This window comes from Balaenoptera physalus, assembly GCF_965194825.1.
Source record: "Balaenoptera physalus genome assembly, chromosome: 15".
Classification (NCBI taxonomy): Eukaryota; Metazoa; Chordata; class Mammalia; order Artiodactyla; family Balaenopteridae; genus Balaenoptera; species Balaenoptera physalus.
In genome coordinates, this window is record NC_138894.1 from 63,754,187 (window position 1) to 63,776,202 (window position 22,016).

Consider the following 22,016-nt stretch of genomic DNA (forward strand, 5'->3'; position numbering starts at 1 on the left):
ACTGGATCCTGTCCTAGCACCAGCTCCCTCCCACCCACTCACATGGATTCTAGGCTTGCATTTTTGCTGGAGTAATATTTTTCTAGTGTTTATTTTTAAGAGGTCTGCATCTGTGGTGACTGTCTCCCATTTGGAAAATTAACTGCTTACAGATGTTGTGTGTGGCACAGTACTCTCCCGAGCAGTGAAACCACTGGGGTTTGGATTTCATTTCAAAAGGAAGAGGAGGGAAGAAAAGCTGCATGTCTCTGATGTAGGTGGCAAAACTTCTTGACCTTCTATGAAATGCCCGAATGAGATTGACTTTGAGAAATTGAAGGGTGCAGAATTTCTTAAGGTTTGAGAACCCTAGTGTTAAAAAAGCCCTCATTGAAATGGGTCATTTGTGGGATGTTTGTAGCTCTGGCTGCAGAGGAGGGGGCTGGCTGCCTGGCTGGAAGTGAGCTAACTCCTTCTACCCCTGCACACACTGCACGGGGTTCAGCCCTCACCCACCCACTCGGCCACGGTCAGCTGTGGCCAGTCCAGGCAGCAGCTTCCCTTTGGGTCCGGGGTGACTCTCTGAGTTTAGGTAAAGGGCATTCCAGAGCAGAACTCAGCAGATCCTTCCGACTCTGGAGTCCTGAGTGCGCTCATCGGCTCTCCATCCTGTACTGCCCGCCTCCCCACCTTGACCCACCCCCTTAGTTTCTGCTCTCCCTGGCAACTTCTTCCTTGAGCCTTCCACCCCCAGGCATCACCCTGGCTCTTCCTCCCCACGTACAACAGAAAACCGGTCCAGACCTAAAAAGACATCGCGTGAGTTCCCGAGGGACCCCCGTATAAAGCCTGTTTCTGTTTTCTTACTCACTGGCCACCCCGAACCCCCACGTCCTTAGCAGTTTCTAAATCCAGGCTCAAGAATGGAAACTAAGGAGGAGAGGGGTCTCAGCCAACTCTTTGAGTGGGTGCTTGTGGGGTGTGTGTGTGTGTGTGTGCAGTGTCCGTATATGTTGTGTGTATGTGGTGAGTATGGTGTGTACTAGGAGGCTATGGTGTGTGTGTGCGTGTGTGTGTGTGCGCGCGCAGTGTCCGTATATGTTGTGTGTATGTGGTGAGTATGGTGTGTACTAGGAGGCTATGGTGTGTGTGTGTGTGTGTGTGTGCGCGTGTGTGTGTGTGCACGTGTGGTGGCATCTGTGGCTGTGAAGAGCAGATAGGGGAGCAGCATCTTTCCCCAGCTGGTGCGCACCCAGGACCAGACATCATTCTTACCTGGATCTGGGACAGCTTCCTTTTTGCCATACTTCCCTCCCTTGGTTCAGTGATTTCTCTGATCTCTGGCAGATTCCTGCTGCCTTTGTCCCGTGAGAGTAACTAAGAATAAATGGAAGTTCGAGCAGGAAAGAACTTTAGAGGCTGTCTTGAAATTATAATGAATCCGATCACTTTCCATGTGAGAAAATTGAGGCGCAGTCTGTGCAGTCTGTTGGAATAGCAATTCCATGCCAGTTCCAAATCAGTAGATTTAAACATGGTAGTAATATTATTTTGTAGTTTTAGTAAGATTGTCTTTATGACAGAGACACCCAAAAACAACAGGAGGAGAATGTATAATATTCCCTGTAGACAGTTGGATTTGTGTTCAGAATATGAAGCTTTAGAAGACCAAACTCAAGCTAGCTACAATTAAAAAAAAAAAAAAAAAAAGGAAAATTAACAGGCACAAAGTTATGTCACTTGTTCAAAATCCTTTAAAATAAATCTGGGAGGAGTAAATTGAATGTAAGTTAATTTATGATTAGGGATAGTATTGCCTCTTGGAACATGAAAACTATTAAGAAAAGCAGTATGCAAGAACTGCAAGTTGCTGAAAAGATTGTTACGTTGTACGAATCTTTTTTTTTTACATTTATCATAAGGAGAAACATAATTCTTTTGCAAAGAAACAACATGTAAATTTATCAGCCATATATATCATTTGGAGGAGTGATGTCTGGTACTAAGTGGGGGAAACAGAGAGAAGGAGAAAGGAGACAAAGGCCAAAGGCCACCGATGGACAGTAAGACACACACATTAGGGCCCCGTTTCAGTAGTTAGCTGGATGTGGGGAAAACCATCTGAGAGATACTCCTGGCTGTCCAGGGTTTCCATAAAGTATCAAAAATATCAAACAGTAGATCCCCCTTTAGGCTCCAAATCTGGGACAAACATGAAGATACTGACAATTTCTTCCCAGGTAATCACCCAGAGAGAATCTTTTCCTACTACGGGAGCATTCTGAAGCCTTTGAAGGGCTTCTCTGGTTGCAAACCATCATCACCTTGATGGGGAAACTGGTCAGACTACCTGGAGCTTTTAAGGTGCCCCATGCCTCTCACATGCACAGAACAGGACACACAGCTTATGCAAACGTGCTGCCTCTCTTTCTTTTGGTCACCATCTGTTTGCTAGTTTATTTGTGCTTGCCTCACATGATGCCAAACAACCGGTTTGACTGGTTTTTGTTTCACTAAATAGATGCCTCTGACCTATTTGGCATCCTGTGGAGACAGAGCCCAGCACTGGGACACATGGCATGCTGAGGGAACAGGTTTTTTCCTTGGAAGCATGTTTGAATGTTCCTGAATGTTTGAGGTATTTAATATGGCAGGCCTGTAAGGATGTGTTCTTAGTGGTTTCAGAGTAAGTCTGGAAAAAACAACAACCAACTGAAGCAAACCCAGATGGAAAATGATACTAGAAACGGGGTTTTAGTGATGGGTCCCAGGAGGGCATGGGCTGTTGGGAGGGTGCTGAGGTGATCCATGTCCCTTCCCCCCCAGGTCGTGGGCAGTGGCTGCAGAGGGCAGGGCCTGAGAGAAACCAGGACCAGGGGCAGAGGGAGGGGCTGGTGGTCTTGGCCAGCTTGAGTATCAGTCTTTAGGGGACATCCAGACATTGGTGGACCACATCAGAAATATGGCTCCCCATTAACTCGGTATAATTCTGCTCCCAGTTCCGATGTGTGGCGTGTCCTACAGTTCAACTCATTTCTGACACTATCTACTTGGATACACTACCCACAGGTTAAGGGCTCAGTCCTACAAGACTGTCTCTCCACCCCCTTCAGATGCCAAGTGAAAGTCTAGGTTGTCATCTGTGCCTCTGACCTACCAGCTATAGATCGGAGGTTCCACCAACCCCCTCCTTGGGTTCGCTTAGTTTGTTAGAGCAGCTCACAGAATTCAGAGAAATATTTTACTTACTAGATTATCGGTTGATTATAAAATAATATAACTTAGGAACAGCCAGATGGAAGAGATGCGTAGGGCAATGTATGTGGGAAGGGGCACAGAGCTTCTGTGTCCCCTTTGAGTATGCCACCGTCCCCAAATCTCCACGTGTTCACCAACCCAGAAGCTCTCTGAACCCTGTCCTTTGAGTGTTTATGGAGGCTTCGTTAGGAGGTACGACTGAGTAAATCATTGGGCATTGGTGGTTGAACTCAATCTCCAAGCCCCTCTCCCCCTCCCCGGAGGTCAGGGCAGTGGAACTAAAAGGTCCCATCCTCAAATCACAAGGTTGGTTCCCATGGCAACCAGCACTAACATCGGGTGCTTTTGAAAAGTCACCTCATTAACAGAAGCTCTAGTGTGGTTGAAAGGGGTTTGTTATAAATATCAAGGCACGTTTATTGCTCTTATCATTTTGGATATTACAAGGGTTTTAGGAGCTCTGTACCAGGAACCATGAAAAGGCCCAGTTATGTGTATTTCTTATTATAAATCACAATATCCCACTCAGGTTCCTATATATGCAAATGTAATATTTTATTTGCATGGCACTTTCAACCCTGAGTCTAGCCATTGATAGTTGCTTGATGCTGACTTTTACAGTTGCTATAATTCTGTGACAAGTTGGCCAGATATGTTTGCTAGTTACAGATGATTGATTTTATTATGCAAATTCAAACTGCTTTAATATGTACCCCCCTACTAAATTTTTTGGTTTGGAGCATTACCTGTGATATATATCTTGCCTTAATCCTGAAGAAAGAGGTATAATATTTTTATTAATGTAAAATAAACATGTAACCAAATGTTAAACAAATGATGAAAAGAATAGCAAAGCAATGGCATACTTACTATGTGCCAGGTATTTTCCATGTCATTTCATAAATGGCCCACAACAATGCTGTGGGATAGGTATTATTATTCCCATACTACAGAGGGGAAAATCAAGGTTCAGAAAGGATAAGTAACCTGACTTCAGGTCATGCAGCTTTTAAGTGTCAGAGCTGGAGTGCCAACCCAGGAGGCAGGACTGCGGAGTTCTAACAATTAACCCTGCTGCTATACTGCTTCCAAATATTAAAAAACAAACAAACAAACAAAACCCCCAAAATATTGATTTGAAGAGTAATCACATTGTTAGCCTGTCTGGGTGTCAGTCTGCATATGTTCCTTGGGCTGATGCCATTAGGCAGAAATGCAGAACCTTGAGGAAGTGACAGTATCTTGAATGATACTGAAGAGAGAATATTCATGAGGCAAAGCAGGGCAGAGAGTCAGGCCGGGGATAGGATGGATTTTCTGGTGGATCCACAGACTCTCAGGAAGGGTGTCTTGAAGAATGTTGTGTTAGGGTGAGGAGGGATGAATCCAGGGCTCTCCGGAGCAAGGTAAGGGAGTGACTTTCTCCTGGGGGAGGTGAGGCCAGGGGCTAGGGTGCGACTTAAGACTGCTGGGCCAGGGCAGGAGGGCCCCACGTGTTATAAACACACAGAAAGCCGTCACTCGGGTGTGGCACTTAACATTGGCACGGTGTGACCTGCATCTCCAGGCCTTTGCTCTCTGACACCATGCGGGCTCCAGCAAATGCTTCTCCATTTGTCCCTCATGGTAAGTCCTTGGAATGAAAGGTGGCTGTGTTTTGATGTGAGGAAGGTTTGGGGGCTGTGTTGCCACCAATATCAGAAAAGAACACTGCTTCGAAGTGCAAGGAGGATTTTGGCGGCAGAAGCCCTTTGGTGGGGAAAAAACTAATTAACTTGTGAAAATATTCATCTCAGATAGCATAAATGCTATCTTACCAGGTATCATTTTCCAGAAGTACTAAGTATCCATTTTCTTGCTTCTCTTTAATTTCCAGTTTCTGGTGCTGGAGATATTCAGGAATTAGCATGATATTAATATTTGCAACAATGTCTGAGGAACATTTGCAACCTAAACAATTCATATTACTCTCAGTTTTGTCTATATGTACACCTAGATATAACACAGATGAGGCATAACACCTATTTTTTACATGAGCAGCAATCAGATAGACTTTAGATGCTAGAATTACAATGCTTTATTGCAATTTAAAAATAAAGGATATTTACTTTTATAAAAAGTCTAAATATAATCAAGTTAAATATTCAGAACATCAAAAATGTCATCATTCTTTAAAATTTTATATTCATTAATTATAATTTGTATTTTACCATTAAATTATAATGGATAATTATCAATATTGAAATATTATTAAAATAAATTTAAAATATAGGTGAACATAATTTTTTTTCATTTTTTCACAGTTTTGATGAGACTTTAATGAGGCAAATTTAAATAGAATCACATTTTATATTAATCTTTTTATCATTGAGAATGACTAGAATGAATACAAGTCAAGATTGTGATAAAAATATAAAATAGAAGAGTAAAGCTCGGAAGCTGAAAAGAAACAGAAAATTGCCCAAGAGATGATCTGCTTAAATCTTCAAAAGCTGCAGAAATAACAAAAGTGAATAGGCTTTTGTTGGACCAGTCCATATAAAGTTTTTACACAGAACCTTACAAATTATTTACCTAACGAAGATTTAATTAGTAATCTAAACAATGAGAAAGTAAAAGGGAATTATTCATATCAAATTTACAACTCAGAAGCCATAGATGCAACTTATGCCTGCCTAGGAGACATGAAGAAAAGTACATTGATGAAATTAGCCCAATGGGAGGACAATGATGAATGGAAATCTTGGGGGCTTTACTGCGCTCTTGGGAGGCTGGCTCTGGGAAATGGCCTATCACGTCTTCCTCACCACAGGAGAGTATTTCCTTAAAACACAGTCCCATCCAGGTGAATGGCTACAAATTTTGTTTGGGTGAACATGGCAAGATAATTTATTATTTCATTTTATACCAACATTCTTTCATTTGGAGAAAGAAATGACAGAAACTGGCTTTTATATGTTAAATTCAAAGACCATATTTTGTTCATTCATTCTGTACCAATTACAATCAATCTTGAAGTTTAGCTTTGGGTAAAGTAGGTATTTATAGCCAGAAGAGGAAAATCACTTGTATACACACAAAAAAATCACATAAGCAATTGTTTGAGGGAAAAAAAAGGTGAATAAGCAGCAAACAATTAACAGTACTTAACAAAAACAAGTCAACACCAACACAGAACATTGGTGTGATATTTTTAAAAGAAAAATATTTATGTGTCCAATATTTAGCCAAACAAAATGATGCTTTTCATGGTAACAGCACAGTAACAGCACGGAAAACAATGGAAAGTTGTCTGGGTTTTATATAAATGATTTAAAAATTTTCTGTTAGACTGATCAAATATGAAAGAGATTTTAAAAAGAATCAAATGATCATTATTGACAATGGAGGATTAAAAAGAGATTATTAAATCAATGGATAATAAAATGATAAGAACATACATAATTTTTTTTGAAGTATAGTTGATTTACAATGTGTTAGTTTCTGGTGTACAGCAAACTGATTCAGTTATATATATATATTCTTTTTCATATTTTTTCCCATTATGGTTTATTACAGGATATTAAATGTAGTTCTCTGTGCTATATAGTAGGACCTTGTTGTTTATCTATTTCATATGTAGTAGTTTGTATCTGCTAATCCCAAACTCCTAATTTATCCCTCCCCATCCCCTTTTGCATTTGGTAATCACAAGTCTGTTCTCTATGTCCGTGAGTCTGTTTCTGTTTCACAAATAAGTTCATTTGTGTCATATTTTAGATTCCACATATAAGTGATATCATATGGTATTTTTCTTTCTCTTTCTGACTTACTTCACTTAGTATGGTAATCTCTAGGTCCATCCATGTTGCTGCAAGTGACATTATTTCATTCTTTTTTATGGCTGAGTAGTATTCCATTGTGTCTATATACACCACATCTTCTTTGTTCATTCATCTGTCAGTGGACATTTAGGTTGCTTCCATGTCTTGGCTATTGTAAATAGTGCTGCTATGAACATTGGGGTGCATGTATCTTTTCAAATTATAGTTTTCTCTGGATATATACTTAGAAACTGGATTGCTGGATCATATGGAAATTCTATTTTTAGTTTTTTAAGGAACCTCCATAATGTTTTTCATAGTGGCTGCACAAATTTACCTTTCCACCAACAGTGTAGGAGGGTTCCCTTTCCTCCACACCCTCTCCAGCATTTCTTTGTAGACTTTTAAATGATGGCCATTCTGACTGGTGTGAGGTGGTAGCTCATTATAGTTTTGATTTGCATTTCCTTTATAATAAGTGATGTTGAGCATCTTTTCATGTGCTTCTTGGCCATCTGTATGTCTTCTTTGGAGAAATGTCTATTTAGGTCTTCTGCCCATCTTTTGATTGGGTTGTTTGGTTTTTTTTGTTATTGAGATATATGAGCTGTTTGTATATTTTGGAAATTAAGCCCTTGTCAGTTGCATCATTTGCAAATATTTTCTCCCATTTTTTGTAGGTTGTCTTTTCATTTTGTTTGTGTTTTTCTTTGCTGTGCAAAAGCCATTTGTTTACTTTTGCTTTTATTTCTATTACCTTGGGTGACTGACCTAAGAAAACATTGCTACAATTTATGTCAGAGAATGTTTTGCCTATGTTCTCTTCTAGGAGTTTTATGGTGTCCTGTCTTATATTTAACTCTTAAAACAATTTTGAGTTTATTTTTGTGTATAGTGTGGGGGAGTGTTCTAACTTCACTGATTTACATGAGGCTGTCTAGCTTTCTGAACACCACTTGTTGAAGAGACTATCTTTTCTCCATTGTATATTCTTGCCTCATTTGTTGAAGATTATTGACCGTAGGTGTGTGGGTTTATTTCTGAGCTCTCTGTTCTGTTTCATTGATCCATATATCTATTTTTGTGCCAATACCACACTGTTTTGATTACTGTACCTTTGTAGCATTGTCTGAAGTCTGGGAGGGTTATGCCTCCAGCTTTGTTCTTTTTCCTCAGGATTGCTTTGGCAATTCTGGGTTTTTATCATTACATATAAGTTTTAGAATTATTTGTTCTAGTTCTATGAAAAATGTCATGGGTAATTTGGTAAGGATCACCTTAAATCTGTAGATTGCTTTGGGTAGTAAGCCACTTTAACAATATTCATTCTTACACTCCAAGAACATGGAATATCTTTCCATTTCTTTGAATCATCTTCAATTTCCTTTATCAATGTTTTATAGTTCTCAGCATATGTCTTTCACCTCCTTGGTCAGGTTCATTCCTAAGTATTTTATTTTTTTGATGTGATTTTAAAAGGGATTTTTTTTTTTTTTTTACTTTCCCTTTCTGATATTTCATTGTTAGTGTAAAGAAATGCAACAGATTTCTGTATGTTAATCCTGTATCCTGCTACCTTGCTGAATTCATTTATTAGTTCTAGTAGTTTTTGTGTGGAGTGTTTAGGGTTTTCTATGTATACTGTCATGTCATCTTCACATAATGACAATTTTACCTCTTCTCTTCTGATTTGGATATCTTTTATTTCTTTTTCTTGTCTGATTGCTGTGGCTAGGACTTCCAATACTGTGTTGAATAGAAGTGGTGAGAGTGGGCATCCTTGTCTTGTTCCAGATTTTAGCGAAAGGCCTTCAGGTTTTCACCATTGAGTATTATGTTGGCTGTGGGTTTGTCATAAATAGCTTTTATTACGTTGAGATATCGTTCCTCTATATCCACTTTGGTAAGAGTTTTTTTTATCATGAATGGATGTTGAATTTTATCAAATGCCTTTTCTGCATCTATTGAGATGATCATGTGGTTTTTGTCTTTTCTTTTGTTGATGTGGTGTATCACACTGATTGATTTGCATATGTTGAACCATCCTTGTGACCCTGGGATGAATCCAACTTGATCGTGGTGTAGGATCTTTTTTATGTGTTGTTGGATTCAGTTTGCTAATATTTTGTTGAGAAAACATACATAATTTTAAAAATAGAAAATATTACTCAGTTCAACTAAATTGTAGCAGAGTCAAAAGTCATGTTGAATAACTTACATTTATGATACTCATCGCTAGAGTATCAGAAGAAAACAAGAAACATAAAATTAATGAGACTTTTATTGGTTTTACATCTGTTGTGAAATATGCAGGGTTTGTCTTAACTGAAGACATAGCTTTAAATTTTAGCCACTTATTTGAAAGATTGTTGAGGGTAAGCCTATGATAATTATGCTAACATGGTTGTTAAAGAAAAAGGTAAAGTTTAGAAATTTAGCTGAAAATACAGAAGCATTCTCTAAAGATTATTTTGAATTTTAACGAAGACAAGCATAGCTTCAGCAGTGCTGATAGCAATGGCATTCCTTAGAACAACTCAAAGATTATATACATTGTTTTCAAAATATTTTATTGTTATTGCCCAAAGGTGGAACATCTTGATGAAACACATACCAAATCTGACTTTACAAACTCTCTTAGCTCTACAATGGGAATTCTAATGAAATGCTGTTAAAGCAACTAGATTTAATCTAGACAGGATATGAACTACATTAGTAGAATTAAGCAGAACAATATAAGATCCTCAAATAAAGAGCAAATATTGGTCTTTGGCAGAAAGTTAAATTAATTTTGAATTTTCACCATTCAGTTATTTGTTACAAACTTTTGTTTGCTATAAATAGTGTTATCAAAGATTTATAAAAACAGAAACAAAAACAATCAAAGCCCTGAACCATTTAAAGTTTGGTTATTTCACTTTTAAAACAATTCTAAAAAAGTATTTAAAAGTTTAGAGAAAAGTGTTATTCTCAAAAAAAAAAAAAAAAAGCTAAATGATAAATATGCAACAAAAGTACAATTCCAGTAAAATATAAGTGAATTCAAACAATGAAAACAAAAACGTTTGCATGAAGGAGGAGATTCATATATATACAATCTGGAAACTGGTTTCTATAGAGTATTTTCTGGCCATTCTAGATTAAGGTATTATCTTGATTAGAGAGAAATTTGAACAAATAAACCAACATATTGCTATTTTCAGTTTTCTTTATAATAAGCCAGTCCAGAAAAATTAAAAAAAGAAGAACCTATGAAATCCTGTATTGATCTAGATATTGTAAGAGAAGCTTAAAATGACTATATAAGTGATAGCGATTTATATAATGAAATGGAAATATTTTGTATTTCCAATGACAACACTAATTTATCATATATGACCCCGTTACAATTGTTTGAGCTTGGTATGTAAAATTTATGATTCATTTCCAATCTAAGTATTGCTTTAAGGGGGCTCCTAGACCCAAGGAGGAGAACACCTGTGTGCCCCTGGTATTGTATCTGATGCCAGACGCTGCCCTTACCTGTGCCTCTTGGTGGTAGTGGGGTGCAGACAGAAGAGGGTCATGGGGAAGCTCATTCAACCCTCAACAGAAGCTATTCATCAAGGGTCCTCAATATGCAAAATGGTCTGCCTTTATTTTTCTGGGTCATTCCAGAAGGAGAGAAGCCTGACTTGGTGAAGGGAAGGGGAAGAAGTTTCTGTGAGTGAGAAGGGGCTTGCCTGGCAGGAGTCTGGGCTGTGGGCTGAGCATGGATGACCCCAGAGATCCAATGAGATGTCCACCACAATTGAATTTCCCATGTGTTTTGGAACATTTCCTATTTCTGATATTTTGGCTCAGCAGATTTGGTGCTGGGAGGTGTAAGAAAGCAGCAGGCGTAGCAAATGGCCTAGGTGCAAAACCCTGATTCATCATGTATTATCTTGTGGCCTCAGGCAAGTTCATGAACCTCTCTAGGCCCTGTTGCCTCCTCATCTATAAAACAGGGCTAATAGTACTCACCTTGCTGGGTTCCCTGTGGCACCCACGTCTCAGGTTTTCCTAGATTGAATGCTGCATCACTGGTGACTAGCACAGTACTTACCACAAGTGCAGCTCAACAAATGGCTGCTGACTGCAAGTGACAATAGGGACACAGCAGGTGTTAGTGGATTATTGGGTCAGACAAACCCAAGATCAAATCCTAGCTACACTCTTTATTAATTGTGCAAGTTACTTCATTTCCTCCACCTCCCATTCCTTGTCTGTAAAGTGGGGATAATTAGAGAGCATGCCTCATACGCTGTTGTGATGCTTACGAGAGGAAATGTACGTGTGGTCGGCCATCGAGAAATCCTAGCTGTGACGACTGTAAACAGGCGTGGGGAGCGCACTGAATGTGGCGTTGGGCTGCCGGCACCCAGGTTCCCGATCTGATAAATAACCAGCCCTCTGACTCGGCCATGTCACCGAAACCCAACCTTTCTGAGCCTTGTTTTCTGATCTGTCACATAGAGATGTTGATGCTTCATTGCCTCTGGACCATTGTATAGTTCAGATGAGGTGACATATGGGGAAGTTTGACATCCGTGAAGCACTCACCGAATAGAAAGCATCATTGTACTCTGACCCCTGTTGTGTCAACCGCCTGAGTTCTCCGTGGGCCGTCAGCATCCTTGGTAACGGCCCCTGAAGGTTGAAATTCCTTTCCTTTTAGGAGTTTCTTTTCATGAGGGTCTACTGCCCCCTGGTGGGTGATATCACCATGTTGCAAACAATTTTCTTGGAAAAGATTAGGGGGGGCTTGGCTCAGGGCCTTTAGGGAAGCTACAACTTTTCGGCTGTTGCCTGGAGCACTGAGTCCCCCAGCGCCTGGTGTCTGAGGCTGCAGAGCTGCTTTGGGGGCCGGAGGCCATGGCGCATCTGGAAGTGTCCGCTATGACTGGCTGGCCCGTGGCCCACCTTCTAGTCCAGACTAAGTGTGGACACACTCACACAGAGGGTGGAATATTCTCCCAGTTTTCTTCTCAGGGAGAGGAGAAGAGAAGCTTGGGCAGCCAAAACTCAGCCTGAGGATGGGGTGGGATAAAACTTCAGCTCCTGGGGAGAGGCCTTTGTTGAACCCGCTAGAGGCCTGGGGTCCAAGTGGAATTTCTTTCGAAAATTTCTCTGCAGAAGGCAGTTTGACATAGGAAGTGCTTAGATTCATGGATCAGGTTGCCTGGGTTCAAATCCTGAGTCCTCCAAACAAAATGCTTTCTCTAAGCCTCTAGGAGGAGAGACCAACTTGCAGACGGAAAGCAGGAAGGATGCTCTTCTGTGCGAGAGGAGAAGTGATCCTCCTCCTTCGAGCCTTAGACTTAAGGGCTTGCAGCTCTAGCTTTTTAAAAACTGAAGGTGCTCAGCCCTGGGCAGCTCCTCCCTCCCTCCCTCCCTCCGCCCTTCAGCCTCCGGCTATGGGCAGCAGCAAGCTACAGTCTGTGTCCCTGTGGCAGGACTGGTGAGGCAGACAGATGTGGAGAGGAACTGAGGCTGTGGACAGAAGCATTTGCTTAGAAGCCCACTGTTGAGCATAGACAAGCAGGCGGTGTCAGCAGGCCTGCAGCTGCCCACTCACCCTGCGGGGATCACTGCTTTGTCCTCTAAAGGCCCCACCCTCTGCTCTCACAGCCTACACCCAGCACTTGGTGTACACTCTTGCCGGAATGGGATGGAGACGGGAATAACAGAGTGGCTTCCACTGTGGAGGGAGCCGGGCTGAGGCCTGCCTTCCCCAGAGGAAGAGACCCTCCAGGTGGAAGCCTTGCACCCGCTCTACATCCCAGTGCTTTGCAGGACTTGTGTCTCTGGATTGCATGCAGGGCTTTTGCTGCCCGTGCTTCCCCAGCACCGGGGCCAGGAGGACACTGGTATCTCCTGCTCCCAGTGCAGAGAAGTCTTTCTGCACAGGAGCCTGTGGCCTGACAGGCAGCAAGGGAGTCTCGTGGCCACACTGCTGTGTCCTCTGCAGCTGAGGGAGGCCTTGAGGGCCTGGCTCCTGTGCTCCAAACACCTCATGGCCCCGTCATTCTTCTGTCGGGAGGGGGGACACCTGGTGCTGTCTTGGGAACCAAGAGCTCCCACACCACTGAGCTTCTTCCAGGCCCAGAGAGGTGATGTTCAGCTTTTCTGCCTTTGTGAGACTTATTTTTTCATACCCACAGATGACAATTTATTCGTCCTTGTCCCAATTATGAAAGTGTCCTATGTTTTATTGCCAAAATATTGGCAAAGCCAAGGGTGGAGCGTGGGAACAAGAAACTCAAAACCAAGTATCATCTCCCCACTCATAAATAATCAATGTCAAGATTCAAAGACTTTTGTTTTATTAAAAAAATGTTAGAACTGTAGAAAACTGGAAAGAATGAGAGAATGAATACCTATATTCCTTTCACTAGATTTACCAGTTACCACCACCTGCCGTATTTCCTTCACATCCTGTTCTCTACATTTTCTGTGTGTGCAGAAATGATGACATTTCACTTTCAGATATTTAGCAGGCATTTTGTAAAAGTTAAAAACTTCTACACAGGGGCTCCCCTGGTGGCGTAGTGGTTGAGAATCTGCCTGCCAATGCAGGGGACACGGGTTCGAGCCCTGGTCTGGGAAGATCCCACATGCCGTGGAGCAGCTGGGCCCATGAGCCACAACTACTGAGCCTGCGCGTCTGGAGCCTGTGCTCCGCAACAAGAGAGGCCGCGATAGTGAGAGGCCCGCGCACCGCGATGAAGAGTGGCCCCCGCTCGCCGCAACTAGAGAAAGCCCTCGCCCGGAAACGGGGACCCAACACAGCCATAAACAAACAAACAAAAAAACAAAAAAAACCAACTTCTACACAGTCACAACATCCTCATCACAGCTGAGAAATGATGAACAATTTTACAATATCATCTAACCTACATTCTAGATTCCAAGTTTCAAATTTCTCCACTTGTCTTCAAAATGTCTTTTATATTTGTGTGTGCGTGTGTTTGTGTGTGTTTTAAACCTAAGCGCTATGCAACGTATTGAGTTATGTTGTTAGTGTCTTTTCATGATGTTGACTTTTTTGAAGAGTCCAGGCAGGTTGTGTTGTAGAATGTCCTACAACTGGAGTTGTCAGATTGTGTGCTCATGGGATTCAGGTTAGACATTTTGGTGAGAATACTTCATTGGTGGTACTGTATTGCTTCTTGTTGCGTCATCTCGAGAGGTTCCTGATGTTGGGTTATAGCACTGCCTTTAAATGCTGCTTGTGCATCTGAATCGCCTGGGGGAGCTTTCTTCTAATACAGATTCTTGGGCTTCGCACCTGGAGTTTCAGTTTCATTGGTCTGTGGTTTGCTCGGCACACTTGCATCGTTTAAAACTTCACAGGGATTCTGCTGGGTGGCCAGGTTGAAACCCATGGGGGCACAGCCTTCCAGCCTCGCTCTCTTTTGTGAATTAACACCACCCATCCACGCCCTGTAAAGCCTCCCTTCCAAACCGACAGAACTGGAGCAGGGCTTCCTAATCCCCTGCCTCTTCATCAGCCCAACCTCCTCCCGCCTCCTGTGGGATCGCGAGAGATGACTCACCCCAGCCCCTTTGCGCTGGGACGCAGACTCAGGCACTGGGATAGATCTTGCCCTCACTCTGGGGTATGGGTGGTGGTGGGTGTGACCGTGGGTGGGGCCCGTGTCAAGGAAACTGGAAGGACCTCTCCCTGGGGATGGGAGGGGCAGTGTGCTCCACCTACCCCTTGGGGTGAGAAGGAGGGAGCTTATGTGATCTGAGCCCCCGGATTTTCTTCCCACGCCTGGAGTGACGTTTCTGGAAAGATCGGACTGACTTTGAAATTAGGAATTTGAAGATACTCAGCATTCCCTCTTCCTGTTGCAGCAGATTAGCCACTGACAGTTCCCACACCCCCAACATTTGTGTACGCAGACACACACACACACACACACACACACACACACTCACTGAGGGCTGTGCCTGAGCTGAAGCAAAGCTGGGTTCTGGCCAGACGCCCCCACTGGCTGCTCCCAGCATCCTCCTCTCTCCTGCCTCTTCTCCCCACCGCCAAAGTGGTCTACACACACACACACACACACACACACACACACACTCAATCAAGAGGTGCAGAGTGGAATGGCAGGGGAGGAGCTGCAGGGGGATGAAGACGGGTGAAGACAGAATCCAGCAATTGTGACAGTGTGCTTCAGGCCGAAAAATCCAGCTGGTCAACCGAGAGTTAAACCATCATGGTGGTAACAAAAGGCCGATGGCTGTGCTAGGCTAGTAGGCTAAGTCAGGCAGGATTCAGTGGCTGGCTGTGTCTCCCTGGGTACCTTGTACAGTAACCACTTGGAGGTCTCACGCTCAGGAGCGGCGCACACAAAGGTACAGTGAATAATTGAACGCATGAGAAGCTGTGGTCCCAGGGAGCTGGGGACCCTTAGATGGGGACAGCAGACCAGACGGGGCTCAGCCTTGTCCCTGGAGCATCACTCTGTCTCCACCTGGAGGTTGTGACGAGCGCTGGCTGGCTGGAACCCGACTGGATCCTGGGAGAGAAACCGCTTCTAATCCTCCTGAGGGTCAACAGTCTACCTGCTTGGGGCTTCTGACCTGGAAGCAGGAAGCCTCTCATGGGGTCGGGTTGGCTGGAGGTAGGCACATCTGGCTAGGCAAGGAGCCGGAGCCCCTGTGACGGAGGCCAAGGCCAGCTGCACAACACCCCTCACATGCATGGATGCCTTTGGAAATACCACATTCCAAAAAGAAACTTCAGAATACTCTACCTTGTCATGTATTCACGTATATGCACTCAACACGTGCACACACCATATACATGTACAAACGTGCACATATGAGTTAGGACTCAGGGCCAAGGCAGGTCTGGTCCCTCCTCTGCTACTTACTAGCTGTGTAGCCTTGGGCAAGTTGCTTTACCTCTCTGGGCTACAGTTGCCTTCTCTGAGAGAGAGTGAAGTGAGGTGGTTTCTGAGAGCAGAGGATGTCAGAGGGGGATGAAAAGTAGGAATCATCTTCTTCCATCCCTTCATTTTACAGATGCACAATCAGACCAGAAGGAGCTCAGAGGCTATGTCATCCACCCCTTCCTTAGACCACTGGGAGAAGTGAGGCCCAGATAGGGAAAGGAAGTGACTTGTCCTGGGGCACTTAAAAAAAAAAATTAATTAATTAATTAATTAATTTTTGGCTGCCTTGGGTCGTCGTTGCTGCATGCGGGCTTTTTCTAATTGCGGCGCGTGGGCTTCTCATCGCGGTGGCTTCTCTTGTTGCGGAGCACAGGGTCTAGGCGTGCGGGCTTCAGTAGTTGTGGCATGTGGGCTCAGTAGTTGTGGCTTGCGGGCTCAGTAGTTGTGGCTTGCGGGCTTTGGAGCACAGGCTCAATAGTTGTGGTGCACGGACTTAGTTGCTCCACAGCATGTGGGATCTTCCCGGACCAGGGCTTGAACCCGTGTCCCCTGCATTGGCAGGTGGATTCCAACTTCTCCAAAACCAAACTGGAGAGGAAGAAGATGGTGGGTAAGCAGTGAAGAAATGGGAACACACAAGGTGACAAAGCCAGCATTGGTCATTCAGGGGTTGGAATGGCAGGAGGCATGAGACTGTGGATGTTGGCAGGCTGTCTCTGCAGTTAGGAGACTACAGGAGAGAAGTTCTGTGTGTTTTGGGACACAGAGGCAGTGTTTGGTACGTACGGGTGCTAAGGGGTGTAATTGTGAGCTTGTGCAAGTGGCTGATATTGATGTTTCAAATTGCTTGAGGTCAAAGTTTCAACCCTTTAATATAGTTTTGTCAATGACCTGAAAGAACTGACTCCACATTTTGTGTTTTTGGTGGATTTTCAGTCTGAGACACGTAGCTCAAACAAGAAGGTTTAATCTCGAGGTTCCCTGAGTGGTTTCATGGAGTGTTAACTGTATTTCATGGAGTGGTTGGGGCAGGGTGGGGCGGCGGGATGTTTGGAAAATACTGGGGTTGACCAAGACCTTGAGGTTTCCTTACTAAGTGTAAGTCTTCTTAGAGCCTTAGAGCTTTGTGAGTCTCCAGGTGAGGGCCTGCTGTGCGGCATCCCTCAAGCTGCTGGACCATGAATCCTTTTCCTCGGGGTTTAGCATCTCAGGAAGCCAGAATTTTATGGACCACCGTTTAGGAAACATTGTTTGAATCCTAGGCATTTTTTAAGTCATAAAAATAAAGAAAAAAAAGACCTTCTTATTTTTAGTATGAAAAACTTAACTCATGCCATTGATTTCAAGCAACATTTAAAAAGACTGTATTCAAAGACGATGGTAAAGACTCTGCTAATTTTTTCAGCGATTCATAACATTTGTGATGAGACAGCATAGGACTTGTTCCTTGCGTTCTTCTGATTGAGCAGTTTTACGCTCGATGTCTGTTCTTTTATTTGACTTGGAAATTTAACATACATGTGTAACTTAAACTCTCAGGCTAGCACTTGTTCTATTCTGCCCAAACAACTCAAGGACTTGAGCATGCCCTAACTCCAATCTTCCCTCCTGACCTGTATGCCATTGTTGTCCAACATCTTAGCTCTGTCTTATGTTTGGAAGCCCCCCAATTAGACATTACGACTATTGTTTTATACATCAGTGTTTGTATAGATTTGTTCACATGCTAACAACTTAGCTTGCTTTCCTCATTCCTTCTTGCATTGCCGACATTAAAGTTTTCTTATTGAGGGTCTGTTGGTAACAAGCTGTGCTTTGTTTTGTCTACAGATTTCTTTAAATCACTTTATTCTTGAAGGATAGTTTGGTTTGGTATTAAATCGAGGTGGATGTTATTATCTCCAAAGTTTATTTCCTTCATCTATTAGATGTGGACAGTAAATATCTTCCTTAATGACCACATCAGGAGGTTCTTGGGAGGACCATATGGCATAACAACTAAAAAGCTTTAAGCAATAAATGTCAGATGTTCTGTTTGTCCTGCGCTCCATAAGAAAACTTTGGAAGTTGTGTAAGACAGAGCTAACTTTCTCAGCAAACAGGCTCTTTGCCACATTGTCCTGCACAGTGTTTCTCAACCTTGTTTTCATTATTGTCCTTGTAAGGAGACTTCTTAGGTATTTTTTCCTAATTACTTCTCCGTCATAAAATTTACTACTACAGATATACTGCATATCTATTATGTACTGTATGTAAATCTGTGCTTTATACACAAGAAGAGCAAAGCTTTTTTTGCCCTGCCCCCCCACCCCCACCCCGCCCCGGTCCCTTCTTTGCTCCCTTTGGGGTCATATCACCTTCGTAGAGAATGCATGTCCTAGTGGCATTAGAAAATGAGCAGCATTTTCAAGCCACAGCATTGCCTAAGCGTGAAAGGATCAGGCTTTGGAACTGGATAGACCTGAGATTGAATTCCTGCTCTGGCACTGACTAGCTGCATGTGTCACATTGGGCAAGTTACTTAACTTCTCTTTTAGAGCTGAAATATGGTGACAGTAATTAAATGAGCATTTAGCATCAGACCTGTAATATAGTAACAGTTCAGTAAATGTTAGTTATTAACTAACATTTCCAAATGCGTTTGCATTCCTTAACACTTTTCTTTTGTCATTTTATTATAAAAACAACACACACGTTTTTAACATATGTAGCATGAAGGAAAAATAAGTTATCGAATTCCATCTCTCCCCGTCTCCAGACCCAACCCCCCCAGACTGTAAGGGAGACCCCACAGGAGGAAGAGCCCGTGGAGGTGCCTAGCTCAGTGGTCCAGTGGGAAGGAACTCTCCCTGAGGGGCCCAAGGGGGAACCCTGGGGCTGGGGAGGCAAACAGAGGTCCTGGCAGACAGGTTCTCAGGGCAGCTATGCAGAGGCCGCCACCAATGTCCAGCTACCTCTGAACACACTGGAGGAAGTTCCCCAAATGTCTGAAAGAAGTAACCTGAAGACCTTTACCTTTCTCTAGGAGAGTGGTTCTCAAGATGTGGTCCCTGGCCTGGCAGCATCAGTATTACTGGAGAATTTATTAAAGCTTCAAATATTTGGGCCCCCACCCAGATCTACTGAATCAGAAACTCTGGGTTTGGAGCCCAATTTGTATTTTAACAAGCCCTCCAGGTAATTCTGAGTACCTCTCAGGTTTGAGAACCATCGCTCTGGAACAAGTGTTCCCTCCCACAATGACTCCTGGAGGGCAGGATTGCAAAAGGTTTGCTAAGGGAGGGGCTGGCTGAATCCCTCCTAAGGAGAAACAGGGGTTGGAAGTTTAGAAGGCTTTGAGCCAGAAGCCAACTGTGAATGCTTGAACATTCCTCTGAGACTTCTATTGCGGTTGGATTCTGTTCAAAAGGAGCTGTTACTTAGAGCTCAGTTTGGAGCTTGAACTGAACACAATCACTGACAGATATATACAGGAGTGTGCCTGTGTGTTGAGAATCTTTTTCTGCGGAATATTATGTTTTCTTTCTACCTGAAATTAGAATGTCAAGGCCATGCCAATGTGTGGTTTAGGCAGAGAGTACATTGTATGTTTTGGCCCAAAGTGTTTCATGAACCCAAGGTTAATTTTGTGCCGGTCAACCTGACCCACTCAGAAGAATGTTCGAAGTTTATCTAAAGTTAAGGTAGTTGAGCCAATATTAATTCCTCTGCTTTGTTGTTAAAAAAAAAAAAATCAGTGGGATATAAGCTGCTTTCCTTCCACCAACCCCTAAACCTTGGGGCAGAGAGAGTGGTCAGTGAGGAATTAGGCCAGGCTACACACAACAGGAAACCCCAAATGGCAGTGGCTTATACACATAAGGGTTTTATTTTCTCACACCAAAGAAGTCTGGTGGTAGGCAGTTCAAGGTCCATGGTTATCAAGATTCAGTCTCCTGGGACTTCCCTGGAGGCGCACTGGTTAAGAATCCACCTGCCAATGCAGGGGACACGGGTTCGAGCCCTGGTCCGGGAAGATCCCACGTGCCGCGGTGCAACTAAGCCCGTGCGCCACAACTACTGAGACTGCGCTCTAGAGCCCGTGAGCCACAACTGCTGAGCCCGCGTGCCACAACTACTGAAGTCCGCGCTCCTAGAGCCCGTGCTCCGCAACAAGAGAAGCCACCGCAATGAGAAGCCCACGCACCACAACGGAGAGTAGCCCCCGCTCGCCATAACTAGAGAAAGCCCGCGCACAGCAACAAGGACCCAACGCAGCCAAAAATAAATAAAATAAAATAAATAAATTTATATAAAAAAAGAGTCAGGCTCCTTTTATATTTCTGCCCCGTCATCCTAGCTTGTGACTGCCATCCTCAGTGAAGGTCACCTCATTCCTAGAAAGCAGGACTGAGGAAGGGGGAAACAAAAGGGGGGCGGGGCAGCCTTCACTGTGCCTCCCCGGAAGCCCCCGCAGAACTATCTCTTACATCTCATTGGCCAGAAAACTAGTTGCAAAGGTATCTGGGAAATGTAGTTTTATTTCCAAAGGCAATGATCCCAGCTGTAAATCAGAGTTCTGTTACTAAGAAGGAAAGTGGGCTGGATAGTGCGGTAAGCAGATAATAGCTTGTGCCCTATGTGAGACTGCTTCTATTGATGTACAGGATCTTCCAGGGGCTGAAAAGAGAGCACTTCCTAAGGGCCGAGACTTGGCCACAGCCTTGAGATATCCTGAGACACAATCCTGTTTCCCAGCTTCTTGCAGGAGGGTGGAGAGGGGGCTCCCGTGCTGAGCTGTGCTCCAGGACCATCTGTATCCATCCCCAAGGGGCAAGTGCAGGGCTTTGGCCTCTCCCTCTCCTCATTCCCTGACAACTTTGCACGCGATGTTTGCGTGCCCCCTTCCTCCATTTATGTATCCTGGGTCCTCACTCTTCTTCCTCTCTTTCTATTTGACAAATGAAGAAACTGAGGCTCAGGGAATGTAAGCAACTTTCCTGGCTGCAGAGCCACATTTTAGAACCGGATGTCTCAGGGTCTCCTATGTCATGATGAGTGCCAACGACCTTCTTGTACTCCTTTTATCTCCTAGCTGAGCCTGAGTCTGGTCCCTTAGAAAAAGCTGGGCTGGGAACTCTGCCAGGATTTCTGAGGAGCTTTAATGGAATAATGGTGCATCTGACAATAGGACAGTGTGTCTTTTTTTTGGAGGTGGTGGTGGAGAGGTTACAGTTAAATAAGTTCTTCGGGGGCAAAATGTTCGAGGGACCTGGATGGGGTAGATATAAGGGCAGAGGTGCTGAGAAACCTTTAGCTTTGGGGAGGGGCTGTCTGAGAGAGCCCTTCTGACAATACTACTGAAGGGTAAAGTCATCATCAGCTCTTTCCAGCCCTATGTGGGCATCCTCTCTGGATCCTTTCCTCACTGGGAGGAAGGACTTTCATCCCACAGTTTGCTGGAGAGTGGTTTGGGAGAAATTTGGAGCCAGGTGGAAACTCTTGATCATAAGGATTTCATTTCCTGGTGACTTGAGTCTTTGGGCCTGGATACCGCTCAGAGTTTGAGCAATCAAAGCCTTGGGCCTTGAGGAAGACTCAACAGAATTTGGCTTTAAAAATTAGAATGTGTGACAATAGGGGAATGGTTAGATGAATTCAGGTATGAAAGACCGTGTGGTAATTAAAGAAAAATAGGGATATAGACATAAAAACATCTCTGAGATGTACTGTAAAGTGAAGGAAAGTTGTAGAATAAATTTAAACATACACGAGTAAAGAACCTTCTTCCAAATGCACATGTATGAAACTGTACCAAAAAGGTGCTTTGGGATTCCCACAAACCAGTAAGTGCCCTGAGCCTCACAGGGTTGCTGTGAGTGATAAATGAGATAATATACGAATGTGCTTTGCAAAAGTTAAAGTGGGAGACAAGTGTAAGGTGGAGGATATGAAACTATACTGTGCCATTACATTCTTGCCCTTGCTCCCAAACTGAATTTGGAATAAGGAAGAAAGGAGAAAACTGAGAGCTTGTTATAGGACAGACACTGTTCTCAGCGCTTCT

The 22,016-nt window shown here is 43.5% G+C and overlaps 1 long non-coding RNA gene across 3 annotated transcripts in view; it reads left to right on the forward strand.

Moving 5' to 3' along the window:
• Nucleotides 1-987: 987 nt before the first annotated feature.
• Nucleotides 988-22,016, forward strand: part of LOC309644264 — a 665,166-nt gene continuing 644,137 nt past the window's right edge. For all 3 annotated transcript variants that reach the window (XR_014254323.1, XR_014254324.1, XR_014254325.1), the window contains exon 1: nt 988-4,863. This is a non-coding gene — a long non-coding RNA (uncharacterized lncRNA). The remainder of the gene's footprint in view (nt 4,864-22,016) is intronic.